General features: G+C 42.5%; 1 pseudogene; it reads right to left on the reverse strand.

Moving 5' to 3' along the window:
• Nucleotides 1–8,382: 8,382 nt before the first annotated feature.
• LOC138840652 (polyadenylate-binding protein 2-like) lies at nt 8,383–9,458 on the reverse strand (annotated as a pseudogene).
• Nucleotides 9,459–16,834: the final 7,376 nt, after the last annotated feature.

The following is a 16,834-nucleotide window of genomic DNA, read 5'->3' on the forward strand; positions in this document are numbered from 1 at the left end:
ATTCTGTAAGTGGGCTCTGTTAATTCAAGTAATAGTTTCTTTTGATGTGCAGAAGCTTTTGGTTTTATGTAATCCCATTTGTCAATTCTTGCTGTTATTTCAGCAACAGTTATTAAGTCTCATCAGAAAGCCATTATGCCTGTGCTTTTAAGTGTTTTCCCTATGTTTTCTTATAGGAGACTCAAACTTTTGTCTTTGATCCATTTGGAGTCCAAAAATCAAACATAGGCCTAGTCTCAGTCTCTCACATGTAGATGGCCAGTTTTCAAAAGCAAGCACCTTTTGTTTAAGAGGCTGGTTTTTGCTCCAACAGATGCCTTGGACGGTTTTGTTGAAAATCAGATGGCTGTACCTCAGTGCTTTTTTCTGGGTCTTCTGTTGTATTCCATTGGTCTATGTGATTGTATTTGCTCCACTACTATGCTGTTTTGGTAGTGTGAATCTGTAGTATTACTTGAAGTTCATTGTTGAGAAAACTTCAGTATTGTTCTTTTTTGCTCAAGACTGCTTTGAGTATTTGGGGGTATTTTATACTTCCATAGGAATTTTAGAATTGATTTTTTTTCTGTTTCTGTAAAAAATGAGATTGGGATTTTGATGGAGGTCATGTTAAATCTGTAGATTTCTTTCCTAATAAATTCTGATGATCTATGAAAATGCAAGATCTTTCCATCATCTAGTGTCTTCTTCAATTTATTTCTTCAATGTTTTTGTTTGTTAGTTTGTTTGTGCTGGTCCTTAGACTTGAACTCAAGGCCAAGACGCTGTCCCTGAGCTTTTTTGCTCAAAGCTAGGTAGCATTCTACCACTTGAGCCACAGCTCCATTTCTGGCTTTTTTTGGCGATTAATTGGAGATGAGAATGTCATGAACTTTCATGTCTGAGCTGGCTTTGGACTTCAAGTCTCAGGTCTCAGATTCCAGAGTAGCTAGAACTGCAGGCGTGAGTACCAATACCCAGCTCTTCAATGGTACTATAGGTTTTTTTTTAAATGATGCATGTATTTAACTTCATCGTATTTATTTTAGGTATTTTATTTTTGAAGGCTATTATCATTGGAATCAGCTAATTTCTTTCTCAGCCTGTTTCCTATTAGTATGAAGATGTTACTGTTGGTTTTTCTTTAATAATGTTGTTTTTGTGTATTGTTACTTTGACAAAAGTATAAGATTTAATAGTTTTTGGGTAAAGTCTTTAGGGTGTTTTAAATATAAGATCATGTTATCTGCAAACAGCTAATTAATTTTTTCTTTCCTATTTGTATAGTTTTATTTCTTTTTTATGGTCTTACATTTCTCTGATTAACAATTTAAAAGCAGGGCTGAGCAGTGGCTCAGGCTTATAATCCTAGCTACTCAGGTGGCTGAGATCTGAGGATCGTGGTTCAAAGCCAGCTGGGGTAGGAAAGTCCATGAGACTCTTATCTCCAATTAACCACAAGAAAATGGGAAATGGTGCTGTGACTCAAAGTTGTAGAGTGCTAGCTGTGAGCTGAAGAGCTCAGGGATAGTGCTTAGGCCCTGAGTTCAAGACCCAGGACTGCCAAAAAAAAAAAAAAAAAAGAAAGAAAGAAAAGAAAAAAAGAACTTAAGCACTAGGCTAGGAGTGTGGTTCAATTGTCAGAATGCTTATGTAAAAAAAAGAATAAGAAGACAAGGATTAGGTGCCTTTGTGCTCAAGGCTAGCACTCTATTACAGTGCCACTTCCAGTTTTCTGGTGGTTTTTTGGAGATAAGAGTCTCACGGACTTTCCTGCCTGGGGTTGGCTTTGAACCACGATCCTCAGATCTCAGCCTCCTGAGTAGCTAGGGTTACAGGCATGAGCCACAAGTGCCCAGCTACATACAGCTTTCTTAGCTGAACTGGCTTTGAATCACAATCCTCAGATCTCAGTCTTCTGAGTAGCTAGGTGAGCCACTGATGCCTAGGTGGAGATTTTAATTATTTGCAGTCTTTTGGTTGAAATATTATCAATGTACAGGCAGAATTGTGTAGTGACTGGATTGATGAATTATACCTTCACTAGATTGGAGTATTCAGTAGCTCAACTTTGCCCACAGGCTCAAGTCACTGGTCCCGATCCCAAGCACTAGTCAAAAGGAAGAAAACTAACGAGCTAAAATGTCTTGTAAGATTCCTAGTGTACACACTAGTACTGTATGTGACCTGAGAATAGAGCCTGAGTCAGGGTCCTGAGAGTGGGGCCGGTCAAGGATCAAGTGTTGGCTTCAGGGCTGCATTCAGTTTGTTTGTGTGTTTATCTTCTGCATTCACTTTAGAAGCTTCCCTTGTGTATAGGGGCAGCAAGCATCTAAATTTAGGGCTGTTTTATTGAATATGCTGATGTGTGTGACAAGCAAACAAAGCACTGACTTGTAAACTAGAAGGGGAGAACTAAGAGAATCAAGAACTCCATCTTCTGCTCCCTGTGCTTTCATACCCTACCCAGCGGTTAACCACTCTGTGGGAGAAAGAAGTCTAAGAAGATCATTTGATCCATGGGACCTGGTATCTAGACTCACTCCCACCAAGAGGTGGAGGTTGAGTATTCTGTCAGCCACAGTTCTGGAAACTCTATTTCTATAGCCAAACTCAGATGATGAGCTCACTAATCACAGAGGTGAAGAGCATCACCACACCCATCATTGCCAAAACTCCCTAGACTTACCACATTACGTTATTCCCCCTTCCTATTACCTCTCTTGGAAGGCTCTCTCTCATTCAGACACCGAGGAAGGCTGTCCCCAGGCTCTCGGAGTCCATGGCTTCTTGTTTTCAGACCCCCAGAATAGCTTAATCTCAAACAATAAGCCCCCTTTCAAGATAGTGTTACTGATTATAGTACTCTTAAGAGATAGGCCTGTCTTCTCCACTGCCAGCCGGCCACATAGGAGTAGTCACACTCAATCCTCACACTGGTTTTTAGGCTTGTCCTGTGCCTAGGTCTGCCAGAGCTGCCTTTCGTATGGTTGTGGCCTTGGTATCATCTCCCCCAGGGAGTCTGGGTCAGAGTTTCAGATTATTTTCTTCTTTTCAATGTCTCTTGTTTCTTTGGGCTTTTCAGCTATTCTGATACTTCTTATATGATCCTTCCTCTTTTTCTCTCAGGATATAATCCTTTCTTTGTTACCTTGGTTTTTTTCTTCTCATTCACAGAGCCAAATGGAAGAAGCTCGTAATCCACTATATTATATTGCTTCTCTCCTGTTTTATTCTTAAAGTTGTCAATTATTCCACTTATAATTTTTAAATTTTTAATTTAATTTTTCTTTTTTTTTTTTTTTTTTTTTTTAAGACAGGGTCTTGTCATTAGTAGGCTGGCTTTAAACTCCTGATCATCATCCCACCTCCGCCTCCAGAGTACTGGGATTTCAAGTACTTACCATCTTGCTTATATCCATCCCGTCCTTCTTTCCTTCCTTCCTTCCTTCCTTCCTTCCTTCCTTCCTTCCTTTCTTCCTTCCTTTCTTTTTTCATTCTTTCTCTTCCTCCTCTTCTTCCTTCTCCTCCTCCTCTTCCTCCTCTTCCTCTTTCTGTTCCTTCTCCTCTTCCTCCTCCTTCCCCTTCTCTTCCTCCTCTACCTCCCCCTTCTGTACTGAGGTCTGAGCTTGTTTTGACATGTATTCTGCCATTGGGAAAGCTGTACCTCTGGCCCTTTTAGCTTTAGGTTATTTTTTTCAAATGGAGTCTTGTTTTTTTGCCAGGGGGTTGGCTTCAGACTGCAATCCTATCACCTCCTACATACCTAGGATGACAGGTACAGTCACCTTTCCTGGTTTAAATTTTTTTTTTTTTTTTTGGGGTCCAGTCATGGGGCATGAACTCTGGGCCTGGGTGCTGTCCCTCAGCTCTTCAGCTCAAGGCTAGTGCTCTACCACTTGAGCCACAGCGCTACTTCTGGCTTTTTTTCCTTTTTGCTTATGTGGTGCTGAGGAATTGAACCCAGGGCGTCATGAATGCGAGGCAAGCACTCTACCACTGAGCCACCTTCCCAGCCCCTAAATTTTTCTTTTTTTTTTTTTTTTTTTTGGGTCCGGTCATGGGGCCTGAACTCTGGGCCTGGGCGCTGTCCCTCAGTTCTTCAGCTCAAGGCTAGCGCTCTACCACTTGAGCCACAGCACCACTTCCGGCTTTTTTCTTTTTGCTTATGTGGTGCTGAGGAATCGAACCCAGGGCCTCTGGCATGCAAGGCAAGCGCTCTACCACTGAGCCAACTTCCCAGCCCCCTAAATTTTTCTTTTTTAAAACAAAAAATTACCTAAAACTTGGGATGCTGAGGTGGAGGATTGGTAATTCAAGGCCAGCATGGGCAACCTATCAAGACCCTATCTCAAAAAAATTAATTAAAATAAAACTTTACCATGAAAAATTCAGTACAGAGCACTAGAATCTCCATGAAGCAATGGAGTACAGATGGAATCAGGTAGTATACTAGCTAAATAAAAAGCATTGCTGATGAGATCTGAAATCTGAAGCAATCTGCTGAAGCACTAAACAGAACATAGTGTAACTATCTTTCCCTTTACACAATCATCACATTCCTTTAAAAACCTAGAGCATGTTAAAACTGGGTAAAAATGCTTTGTATGTCACTCTGATCTAGTTGTCCTACTGAATTCTTACAACCATGCAAGTTGATTTTATTATCATTTTGGTGCTGAGAATGGACTCCTCCAGAGCCTCATGCACAATTGATGAACTCTAGATTTTTAATGAGAAAACTGAGGTACTGCGAAGTTAATAACATTCCCAAGGTCATCTAATTAAGTCATATAAACGAAGTAATTAACCCCAGATTTCAAAACTGGAACTTTTATCCATTATGGTATTCTGCCTCCATAGGAAGCAGTGGGCGAATACTGTTTTGATAAGAATCTGCACCCTGGGCATAGAGAAACTGTAGAGTCTTCTATTGGATAAAGGCCTTTTGGCATTCAGCTGTCTAAGAGAAGTCTAGTAGCCCTCCTACATCAGTGAGATTGCATTCAGCTCTATTCACAAATGATATCCTTGATTCCCTCAGCATTATGATGTAGGTGGAATGTGGCATTGATTCAGTCATAGAAAAACTCACTTTATTTCTAGTAAAGTCTATTAAAATGTACAAGAGCCTACTGGCAAATCTCTTAATGTTCCAAGACTATAAGCTTTGACTGTCTTTGTCCAGTATCTTCAACATAAACAAGTTTATGGCTACCTATTCCACTCAGTCTTAAGTAAAGGTCTGGGAGTGGGCATATTTAGCTTCCAATATAAGAGAAGTAAATGTGATAGGTCAGATTCCACCAATAGTAACCAATGTACTTCTTCCTTCATCATCCCAATGTCTTCCTTCCTACTACCTCCACCCAAACAGGAAACATCCACTTTCCTGGGAGAGTGAAAATGGAGGATCCTTGAGTACAAGGAACAGAAAGTAGCCTGGCTGATGTGTAACAAGGGAATTTTACAGGAGACCATTGAGAGTGCTAGAGAATCAGGTTGGAATCGGGCAAGAACAGTCAGTCAGCACAACAACCATTTTCAGTTCCATTCTCTGTAAAACACTGCAGCCAGAAGCAGAATCAATTGCAGATGGATTGCAGATTTAAATGTGAAAACGAACATTAATGAAGCTTTTAGAGAAAAATAAAAGAGCCCTGTGCCATAAAGGGTAGAGCAGCATGTCAAATCCAAGCCAGACTAGCCAAAGAGGAGGATTATGGCCCATAAAAGGGAATGGAAATGGAAGTCGAAACCAGAGTTTCAGAGATTTGGGAGACTGAAAAGCTGAGAGGAAATTCTAAGGTCCATGGCAACATGAGAGATTTCAAATCTGTTCTACAGGTGCTGAGCCTACAGTTCACTTATGTAACAAGAACAGACACTTAAATGTGCTTAAAACTGTAGTTTCCACCCAGTTGTTGAACTTTACTGGCCAGCATGCTTGAAATTATACACATTTTTGTTGTTGTTGTTCTTGGTCTTGAGGCTTGAACTCTGGGCCTACGTACTGTCCCTGCACTCTCCAGCTCAAGGAAGAGTGCTCTATCTGTTGACCCACAGCACCACTTCTGGTTTTCTGGTGGTTAGTTGAAGATTATAGTCTCTTGGACTTTCCTGCCTAGGCTGGCTTTGAACCAGATCCTCAGATCTCAGCCTCTTGAATAGCTAGGATTACAGGCATGAGCCACCAGCACCTGGCTTTATGCACATTTTTTTTAAAGGAAAAAAAACCAAACATGTTTTTCTTTTCTTTTTCTTGTTCTATCTCCATTTCCCCATCCTCCCATGTGGACATTCAAGAATGTGTGCATAGCTCTAGGCACAGTCACTACATTCCTTATCTTGTGGTTGACACTGGACTTGAAGGTACAGAGCAGCAAGGACTACACCGCTGGACAATCAGCAGACCCAAGGACACCATCTGGCCTGAAGTCGTGCCTCAGCAAATATATCCCGAAGCTCATACTGCTGACTTTCCTTTTATTGCATGCATAGACACAGAACATTTCTGTATTATCATCCATCACCAATCTCTTTTCCTCTCCTGAACCTCTCAAAAAGACTTACAGTTACAATCAAATTGTGTGTGTGTGTGTGTGTGTGTGTGTGTGTGTGTGTGTGTGTGTGTGTGTGTGTGTGTGTACATTGTATTTGGCTTTTTGAGTTTGGTTCATCTCAATATGATCCACAGTCCATCCCTGTTCCTGAAAATGTTTATTGATAGCTGAGTAGGATTCCATGGTATATGTACCATATTTTCTTTATCCATTTGTTGTTTATTGGGCAATTTGACTGATTCCATCATTTGGCAAGTGTGAACAGTAGTGCAATAAACATGGATATGCAGATGTCTTTCTCATGTATTGATTTACTCTCTTTCAGATCTTTTTTTGAGATACCTCCATACTGATTTCTATAGTAGTTTCATTAGTTTATACAACAATCAACAGTGCATGAAATTTTATTCCTGAGTCCTTGTTAGCATCTGTTGTTCTTTGTTTTCTTGATGATTGCCATTCTGACAGAGGTGGATCTTGATTTGTATTTCCTTTATGGCTAAAGATGTTGAACATTTTGGCATATTTTTAAAATTTTCAAAACAACTTTATTCATTACACATTAAAAAAAAAATTCCCATCCCTCCCGGAAATGAGCTAAACAACAACAACAACAATCCAATCTCTCACCTCCCAGTTCCCACGCCTCCCATTCCCTCCAAATAAAAGGGCAAGAAATGCAAAGGGAAAAAAACAAAACAAAAAACTGAAAAATAAAAATGCCTTCAAACCCTCCAAAACAAGGTAGTGCATCGCCCCTGGGGGAAGGGGAATTTACACTGGAGCCACTGGGAGTGGACAGGACATCTTCTGGCTACAGAAACCTGCAAAGACAGACACTCAAAACAGAAAAGGAAACACAAAAGGAGATGAAACAGCTCACCAGGCAATCTGGAGGGGCAGGGAGCTGGGAGAGAGGGGTGGGGTGGGTAGTAGACTTGGCAGGACAGGAGCAGGCAGGTAGGGTCTGCCATAGGCAGGGAGAAGATGGAGCAAAGGTAACAGAGCAGAACACTTTGATGTCCTTCTACAGCCCTGGGTAACAAAACAAAACAAAACAAAAACCATCCTACCACCCATCCCGCCTACCCTTGAGCAGCCCCCAAGGGAATAGAGGGGGCAGGGGAATGTGAGACTTGTCCCTGGTGAATCCCCAGATGGATGAGCAGCCCCTGGCCCCAGCCCCTGGGTCTCTCCCTATTCCCCAGAGCAGGTTGGTTGGGGGATTCTCCCCGCTTCCACATTATATCTTTTTTTATTTTTCTTAGTATTTTTTGGGGGCCGAGTGCTGGTGGCTCACGCCTGTAATCCTAGCTACTCAGGAGGCTGAGATCTGAGGATCATGGGTCAAAGCCATCCTGGGCAGGAAAGTCATGAGACTCTTATCTCCAATAAACAACCAGAAAACCCGAAGTGGCGCTGTGGCTCAAGTGGTAGAGTGCTGGCCTTCAGCTGAAGAGCCGAGGGACGGCGCCCAGGCCCAGAGTTCAAGTCCCATGACCGACAGAAAAATAAGTAAATAAAATTTTCCATCAAAGTCATCTTTTTTTCTTTCTTCTTTTTTATTCCTTTTTGGTCTCCTTCTTTCCTCTCCCCACCCCCTATACACAATTTTTGGTTCTTTTTGGGGGGAGCTCGGTCATGGGGCTTGAACTCCGGGCCTGGGCTCTCTGTCCCTCAGCTCTTTAGCTCAAGGCTAGCTCTCTACCACTTGAGCCACAGCGCACTTCCGGTTTTCTGGTTGTTTATTGGAGATAAGAGTCTCATGACTTTCCTGCCCTGGATGGCTTTGAACCACGATCCTCAGGTCTCAGCCTCCTGAGTAGGCTTTATTTTTTTCTTAGTAAGGGCAATGCCATGATGTCGCTCTAGCCCAGCCCCTGTAGACTCCACCCCGGGGCCTGCTGTTAAAACCATTGGAGAATCGAGATGGGGAACTGTGGTAGTTTCTGGTCCTGGCAGGGCAGCCGGCGTGTGGGAAACCCGGGTCTGTGTACTGATGCCCTGTCTGTTGGTCTGTTTGGGAATCACCTGTGTTAGCGAGATGAGTCCCTTCCCATAGCTTAGTCCACTCCTTCCCCTCTCCACAGCTTGGCATGCCCCCTTCCTAGGCAACACCAGGCCCATGTAGTAAAGGCAGTAAATAATCAACTTCCAGCCTCCTTTACCTTGGGATGGCCCTTCTCTGGGGCAGCTACCACCATAGAAGATAACGTGAGCCCCTTAGAGTGACCTTCAGGTCTGGGCAGCTGCAGGACCCTTATTTACTATTTGGACAGCAGCCATAAATCCTAGTGCACCATGATGAAGCCCCTGGCCCACATGTCCACACCAGGGCCTCCACCTCCTAGCCCCTTCTAGCCCCTCCTAAACCTCCTAGGTTATATAGGTCACCCCAGACAATAGCAGGTGCTTCTTCTCATTCCTCCCTTGTGAGAAGGAGTCTTGCCACCCCCCTCTAAACCTTTCTTTGTTCTATGTACTTAGATGTCCATGTGGTTCTCTGGCAAAGTCTTAATTCATCTTAATTTGCTAACAACCTTGCTTTGTCTTCCTCCAGAAAGGACCTCATCGAAGGCCAGGGAAGTCCTCCCTGACTCTTTGTCTGAGAACTCTACAGGCGCAAACCCTTTGCGATGGCCATAAACTTGTCACAAAGTATGGTCACCCCGTTGACTGAACCACAGCCATGAAAGTAAGCTTTTGGCAGTTCTGCAGTTGCACCATGGCCCATGTTGCCAACATAGAGGGGGCGGGCATCAGCCTCCATCCTCTCTTCAATAGACATGATCGCTGGGCCAGCATTGCCTGGAGGTGGCTCCAGGTCATCTGCTTCTCTACCTCGTTCTGTAGCGCCTTTAGCTTCTCAGCTGCTTCCTCCATCTCCCTGACTCAAGCTTTGATCGCTTCCAGCTCTCTCTCTCTCTCTCTCTCTCTCTCTCTCTCTCTCTCTCTCTCCCCCTCTCCCTCTCTCTCTTTCAACCCGAGGCACCCATGACACTCAATCAAACGGAGGGAGGCGGGCTCTTCTTTTGCATGTCTTGTTAGACAGTTGTACATATTTTTTTCTTTGCTACAATTTTCATTTTTACATATCTTCTTTTGGGAAATGTTCATTCAACATGTTTGCTCACTTATTAATTGAGTAGTTTGCATATTTTTAATGCAGCTCGTATATTCTGGATATCAATCCTTTATCATAGGTGGAAAAGATTATCTCTCCTTCTGTGGATTGATTCTTGTAATTATTTCTTTTGCTGTATGGAAGCCTTTTCATTTGATGTCGTCTAGTCCTAGTTGTTTATTCTTGCTCTTATTTTCTGGGCAATTGAGGTCCTAGTCAGAAAATATTTACCTTTTGACTAGTTTTTGTAGTACCATGTGTTAAAAAGCCTGTCTTTTTCTCCAGCATATGTTTCTGACTCCATCAAAAACTAGATGGCTATAGCTGTGTAGTTTTATTTCTGGCTTGTCTTTGTGCCTGTTTTTAAGCTTCTTTTTTTGGTTACTATGGTGCTGTAGTATAATTTGAAGTCTAGTATTGTGATACTTCCTGTGTTGCTCTTTTTGCCTATGACTGGGCTTTTCATTAAAGACCCATCCTTCCCACTTGGGACTAGGATAATACTTTTTCTTTCCTTGAAATCATAATGTATACAGTTCTCATTCTCTAAAACTCAGCAGTTATTACTTGTGAACTGGCACTGAGTTTAGAGGACTGTATGTCTGATATCACTTCCTGCAGGGGAAGGAGCTGCAGGTTACAGGGATAGGCAGGAACTAATCCCAACAAAGGCACTCCCTTAAGTGGATGAAATGGAAAAGGAGCCAGCCAGCAGGGTAGAAATCCAGCTTTCCCAGGGAAGCTATCTGAGCTGCAGTACATAGCCACAAGATCCTGAGGCCAAAGTTCAGGATTATTGGTGACTTCACTAGCTCTGGAACATATAGAGTAGTGGAAGAATAAATATCTTTCTTGCTTTATATATGTTATAATAATAATAACAATAACAATGATAGAGCACTATTATTATTGTAGGCCTTTATATGTATCGTCCTTTTTAATCTTCCAAATAACTCTATGATGAGAAATGCTGTGACTTGCCCCATTTCACAGATGAAGAAACAGAGGCACAGATCGTTTAAGGCACTGGCCTCAGGTTACACAGAAAAAGATGGAGCTAGAATTTAAATGTTGGCAGTAGGACTCTCGAGATACTGAAATATGGCACCTGATATTTAGTGTAAGTCTCTCTTGTCAGGCAGACACATGAAGGGAGTTTGAAGCTGACTGAGCAAGGCTAGTAGCTAAAATGTATCTAGAGTCAATGAGTCACACCCTGGGGGCAATGAAAGTATGAGAAGGAGAGAGTCCAGAGGACTGAAGAGTAGGAGGGTGTATCCAGGAGCCAGGGTGTGAAAGTGTTGGCACTCATTGTACAAACCTTCATTTCCTTTTGGAGGGCAGCAAATATGGTTGTAGATGTCATGTGTGATTTCTTTTTTTTTTGTTGGTCATGAGGCCTGAACTCTGGGCCTAGGTGCTGTCCTTCAGCTCTTCAGCTCAAGGCTAGCGCTCTACCACTTCAGCCACAGCATCACTTCTTTCTTTTTTCTGCTTATGTGGTGCTGAGGAATCGAACCCAGGGCCTCATGCATGTAAGGCAAGCACTCTACCACTGAGCCACCTTCCCAGGCCCTCATGTGTGATTTTTTTATACAGCTTGATAATGGTATTCATGTGCTCCTTCAAAATAGAACTTGCCAAGCAATTCTGCTACTTAAAAAATTTTTTTATTTTTTTGTTTATGTTTTTTTTTTGGGTCCAGTCGTGGGGCCTGAACTCTGTGCCTGAGTGCTGTCCCTCAGCTCTTCAGCTCAAGGCTAGTGCTCTACCACTTGAGCCACAGCGCCACTTCCGGCTTTTTTTCTTTTTGCTTATGTGGTGCTGAGGAATCAAACCCAGGGCCTCGGGTATGCAAGGCAAGCGCTCTACCACTGAGCCACCTTCCCAGCCCCCCCCAAAATTTTATTTTATTGAGAACATTTATCATGAAATATATTATTTTAACTACAACATTTTGTGTGTGTGCGTGTTGCTACTGGGGCTTGAACTCAGGGCCTTGTATTCTTGCTTGGCTTTTTTTTTTTTTAACTCAAGGCTGGTACTGTACCACTCAAAGCCACACGTCTGCTTCCAGACTTTTGAGAATTTGTCTGTCCAAGCTGCCTTGGAAGTGTGATTCTCAGATCTGAGCCTTCAGCTAGGATGAAAACTTCAACCTCTCAGCTAGGATTAAGGAAGGGCTGAGCCACTGGCTTAAAAAAATTTATTTGAGAAGGAGTCTTGTTATATTGCTTAGGCTGGCCTCCTAACTCTTGGCTTAAGTGATCTCTCCTGCCTCAGCCTCCCAAGTAACTGGGATTGTAAGTGCCTACCACCACACCAAGCTTGATAGATTTTTAGGCATACAGTACAGTTAACTATAAAGACATGGCACAGCAGCTCTTCATCTTAACTGAAACTTCATACCTACTGATAAAGAACCCTTCTTTTCCCGCCTTTCCAGTTCCTGTCAATCAATATTCTACTATTTGATTCTACAGATTTGACCATTTTAGTGTATCTTGGATCAGCAGCATCATGAAGTATTCATCTTTCTTGTGACTAACTTATTTTCCCTGGCACAATGTCCTCTCGGTTCCTCTGTTTCACACATTACAGGACCACCTTCTTTAAAGCTGTATGATACTCCAATGTGTGTATGTAACCCATTTTTCTTAACCTCTCATCCAGTGATATACATTTAGGTTATTTCCAAGTCTTGGTCTTGTGTATAGTGACATATTGCTTTTTGAACCATTTTGTATGCACATCTAACTTCTTCAACACCATGCCTTTGGTCTTGCTACCTGTAGTTATTGATATGTATATATACATACGTATATGTATATATACACATACGTATGTATATGTATATATATATATATATTTGCCCATAGGATTCTACATTCCTTTCATTGGCATCTAAAACCTTGCGTAATTCAACAACCCCAAGTCTCAGATCTACCCAGCTTCCCCACTAAGGCCTACTTAATAGATTTAAGGGTTCTTTCACTTTGCTTTCCTTGTAGACTCTGTCCTTGTCTACACATACTTAAATATTACCTAGCTTTCATTGCCTTGCTCAAGTTCCAGTCCCATCCCCTCCACTTAGTCTTCTGTAGTCATTACTGGCCTCTAATAGGGTATATAACCTTCTCTATCTGCAAGTTTCCCAACCTTGAATTAGGTCAGCCATAGACTGAAAATGTGGTCCTCACCAAATTAACCTATACTTAAAAAACACATAGCCTTTTTTTTTTTTCCAGTCATGGGACTTGAACTTTGGGCCTGGGAGTTGTCCCTCAGCTCTTCAACTCAAGGCTAGTGCTCTACTACTTGAGCTACAGCACCACTTCCAGTTTTCTGGTGGTTTGTTAGAGATTAGAGTCTCACGACTTTCCTGCCTGGGCTGGCTTTGAACTGCAATCCTCAGATCTCAGCCTACTGAGTAGCTAGGATTACAGGTGGGGGCCACCAACACCTGGCACACATAGACTTTTCCTTGTCAAAGTTCCCTAAATGCACAATATAACAACTATGTTTGTAACAATTATATTAAGCTTTATAAATAGTCTAGAGATGATTTCAAGTATGCAGAAGGATATGTGTATTTGCAAATTACTAGATTGTTTTATAAAGAGACTTAAATGTTCATGAATTTTTATACATGTGAGGTTCCAGCTGAGAAAATTCTATATCTTAAGTCTGCAGCCTGAGAACTCTGGAAAGCTAATGTGTAGACCCAGACCATGCCCTAGAGGCCTGAGAATCAGAAGAGCTCTTAGTTTATGTTCTAGATGTAAAGGTAGAGGCTTGAGATCCAAGAAGATCCAATGATTTGGTTTGAGTCTGAAAAATGAGAAAAGACCAATATCTCATTCAAGTACTCAGGCAGGAAGAATTTCCCTTTATCATCCAGGGGTCAGCCTGTTCATTCAGTTCATTCAGCTTAGTTCTTTAATTTGTTAGATGAGGCCCATTAACATTAGGGGTGAGAATAATCTGCTTTTCAAGTTCTACCAATTTTCAAAAGTAAATTTCACTCGAAAAGATTCTCAGCCAGGCACCAGTGGCTCATGCCTGTAATCCTAGCTACTCAGGAGGGTGAGATCTGAGGATCACGGTTCAAAGCCAGCCTGGGCAGGAAAGTCTGTGAAACTCTTATCTCCAATAAACCACTAGAAAACCGGAAGTGGCACTGTAGCTCAAGTAGTAGAGCACTAGCCTTGAGCTGAAGAGCTGAGGGACAGCGCTCAGGTCCAGAGTTCAAGCCCTATGACCGACCAAAAAAAAAAAAAAAAGAAGAAGAAGAAGATTCTCATAGACACACCCAGAATCATGTTTGATCCAATATCTGGTTACCACATGGCCCAGTCAAGTTGGCACATAAAATTGATCATCACATTTCCTTCATTTAAAAATGATTGAACTGCTGGGCACTGGTGGCTCACAGCTGTAATCCTAGCTACTCAGGAGACTGGAGATCTGAGGATGGCGGTTCAAAGCCAACCCCGGGCAGGAAAGCCCATGAGACTCTTTATCACCAATAAACCACTAGAAAACCGGAGGTGGCGTTGTGGCTCAAGCGGTAGAGCGCTAGCCTTGAGCTGAAGAGCTCAGGGACAGCATCCAGGCCCCAAGTTTAAGCCCAACAACAACAAGTTTGAACTGTTTCCTCCAAGTCCCAAATTGTTAGCTGAGATTACTCATTTTTGTTTTTGTTTTTGTTTTTGGTAGGTCATGGGGCTTGAACTCTGGGCCTGGGCACTATCCCTCAGCTCTTCAGCTCAAGGTGAGTGCTCTACCACTTGAGCCACAGCACCACCTCTAGTTTTCTGGGTTAATTGGAGATAAGAGTCTCAGGGACTTTCCTGCCCAGGATGGCTTTCAACCATGATTCTCAGATCTCAGCCTCCTGAGTAGCTAGGATTATAGGTGTGAGCCACCAGTGCCCAGCTTCTGAGATTACTCTTGAAGAGAGTTTTCTAGAGGGGAAGGAGCTGTGTTTTCTGTTTTGATCTGTCCTACTAAAAAAGAAATTTTAAAGCATGAAATTTTGAGGAAATTATGCCTTGTTCTATTTGTGCTTTTCTCTATTTTCCAGATTTTTCTGTAGAAAAATACTGATCTAATTCCAACTCCAAGTTTTTAGAAAATACAGAAGACTGAGTGTGTTTAAGCTACCAGATGATGTAGTAAGCAAAATCCACAAGTGTTAGGAAGTGTGATGCTGTGAAATATGTATTTTTCTTCAGCACTATTTCCTGGCTCCTCACTCCTTCCTTGAGGCAAGCCATAAGAACAAGAATTTCTCTTCTCCAAAGCGGGTCTAGAAACTCTAATCTTCCTCCTCTTTCCCATCTTGTAACTGCCCACACAGATTCTCTGACATAAGCCAGGTGCTGGTGGCTCTCGCCTGTAATCCTAGCTACTCAGGAGGCTGAGATCTATCTGAGGATTGCGGTTCCAAGCCAGCCCAGGCAGGAAAGTCTGTGAGGTGCTGTGGCTCAAGTGGTAGAGCACTGGCCTTGAGCTGAAGAGCTGAGGGACAGTGCCCAGGCCCAGAGTTCAAGCCCCATGACTGACACAAAGAAAAAAAAAGATTCTCTGACATATTCTTGTCCAATATTAGTAGATCATGAGACCCTCTCATTCCAGGAGAATGGAATACTCATACCCTGGGCTGAGGAATCTTGCTGAGAATCCAGCAAGAAAGCTAAAACTGACAGTCCTTGCTGGGTTTTCCCACTCTGTCTATTAGCATTCCATATGCAGAGAAGTCTCCACAGAATTCCAGGCCAGGCAGAGAGCTTCCAGACACCTGGAGACAGAGTGCCAGGAGAGGACACAGAAGCTCTCTGTAATCTTCTCTTGTTCCTTCCCTGACTCATACAAACCCTATGCACCTCTGTATCTATGTCCTTTGTAATACATACATATATATATATATATATATTATATACATATATTTTAAGAATAGATGTAGGCATAAGCAACTGTCTTTTTGAGTTCTGTGAGCTGCTCAAGCAAATCAACCCAAGGACAGAGTGGTGGGACCTCAATATATAACCGATTGATTAGAAGTGCAGGTAAAAACAACATGGAACTTGTGATTGGCATCCAACACAGAGGGGGGACACTCTTGGAACTGAGCCTCTGACCTTTGGGACCTGTGGCTACCCACTTCCGATAAACAGTGTGAGCACTGAACTGAATTAGAGGAAGCTCAGCTGTTGCAGCACAGCTTGCCTGCAGATGGATGGCGAGAAAGCCCCATACCTTCTGAGGTCACAGAAGCCTTCTGGATTCAATGATGTGCTGGAGAGCAGTGAAAAATAGACACTGTGGTGTTTTTTCTTCTGACAAACCATAAAGGATAATAACCTTGTTTCCCCAATAGGTAAATACAAAAGAGTTGGGGGGAGAGCCTATGATTAAAAGGGATCTTGCTGAGCATAGTTGTGCATGTCTATGATTCCAGTTCCCAGAAAGATCATGAGTTCAAAGCCAGTCTGGGCCACATAGGCTATATAGCAAGACCTTCTGTGTGTGTAGGGAGTGGTGGTGGTGGGTTTAAGTAACAAAGTAATTGAAAGTATGTGGGCAGTGAATCCTATAAATAACTGCATCTGGTGGTAAATGCCTGTAATTCTATTTGGGAGGTAGAAAGATTTTGAGTCAAGGTCAGCCTGGACAAAGGTAGCTGAAAGACCTTGTCTCAAAGACAAAGTAAAAAAGTTGGTGTTTTTGTTTGTTTTTTAAAGGGCTAAAGGTATGGCTTGAGGGGTAGAATGCTTGCCTAGTGTGTCTGAGGTCTTGGTTTCAAAACTCAGTGCTACAAGGGGAAGGGAGGGGGAAGAGGGGGAGAAAGGCAGGGAGGAATGGGGGGAGTAGCAGGGGAAGAAGGGGAGAGAGGGAGGGAGGGAGGAGGAGGAGGAAGAACCTCTAAGATAGATCTCATACCAACGATAAAAAGTGAGACTCCTAACAGAGGAAAACTGTTTAATCTCTGAACCCTTCTTACTTTAAGGAAGAGAGAACCCAAATTCCTTAATGCACTTTGCTGGGAGCACATACCTGCTGTCCCCTTGTGTCTTTTCTGTTCCATTTTTATTTTTAACATTCTATTTTATATCATTTTTGCTGTTATGATTTCCTCCTGTGTGTTGAGATTTAAAACACTTAT

The sequence above is a fragment of the Dipodomys merriami genome, unplaced genomic scaffold (genome assembly GCF_024711535.1).
Source record: "Dipodomys merriami isolate MVZ:Mamm:240054 unplaced genomic scaffold, mDipMer1.0.p SCAF_30, whole genome shotgun sequence".
In the NCBI taxonomy this organism is placed as follows: Eukaryota; Metazoa; Chordata; class Mammalia; order Rodentia; family Heteromyidae; genus Dipodomys; species Dipodomys merriami.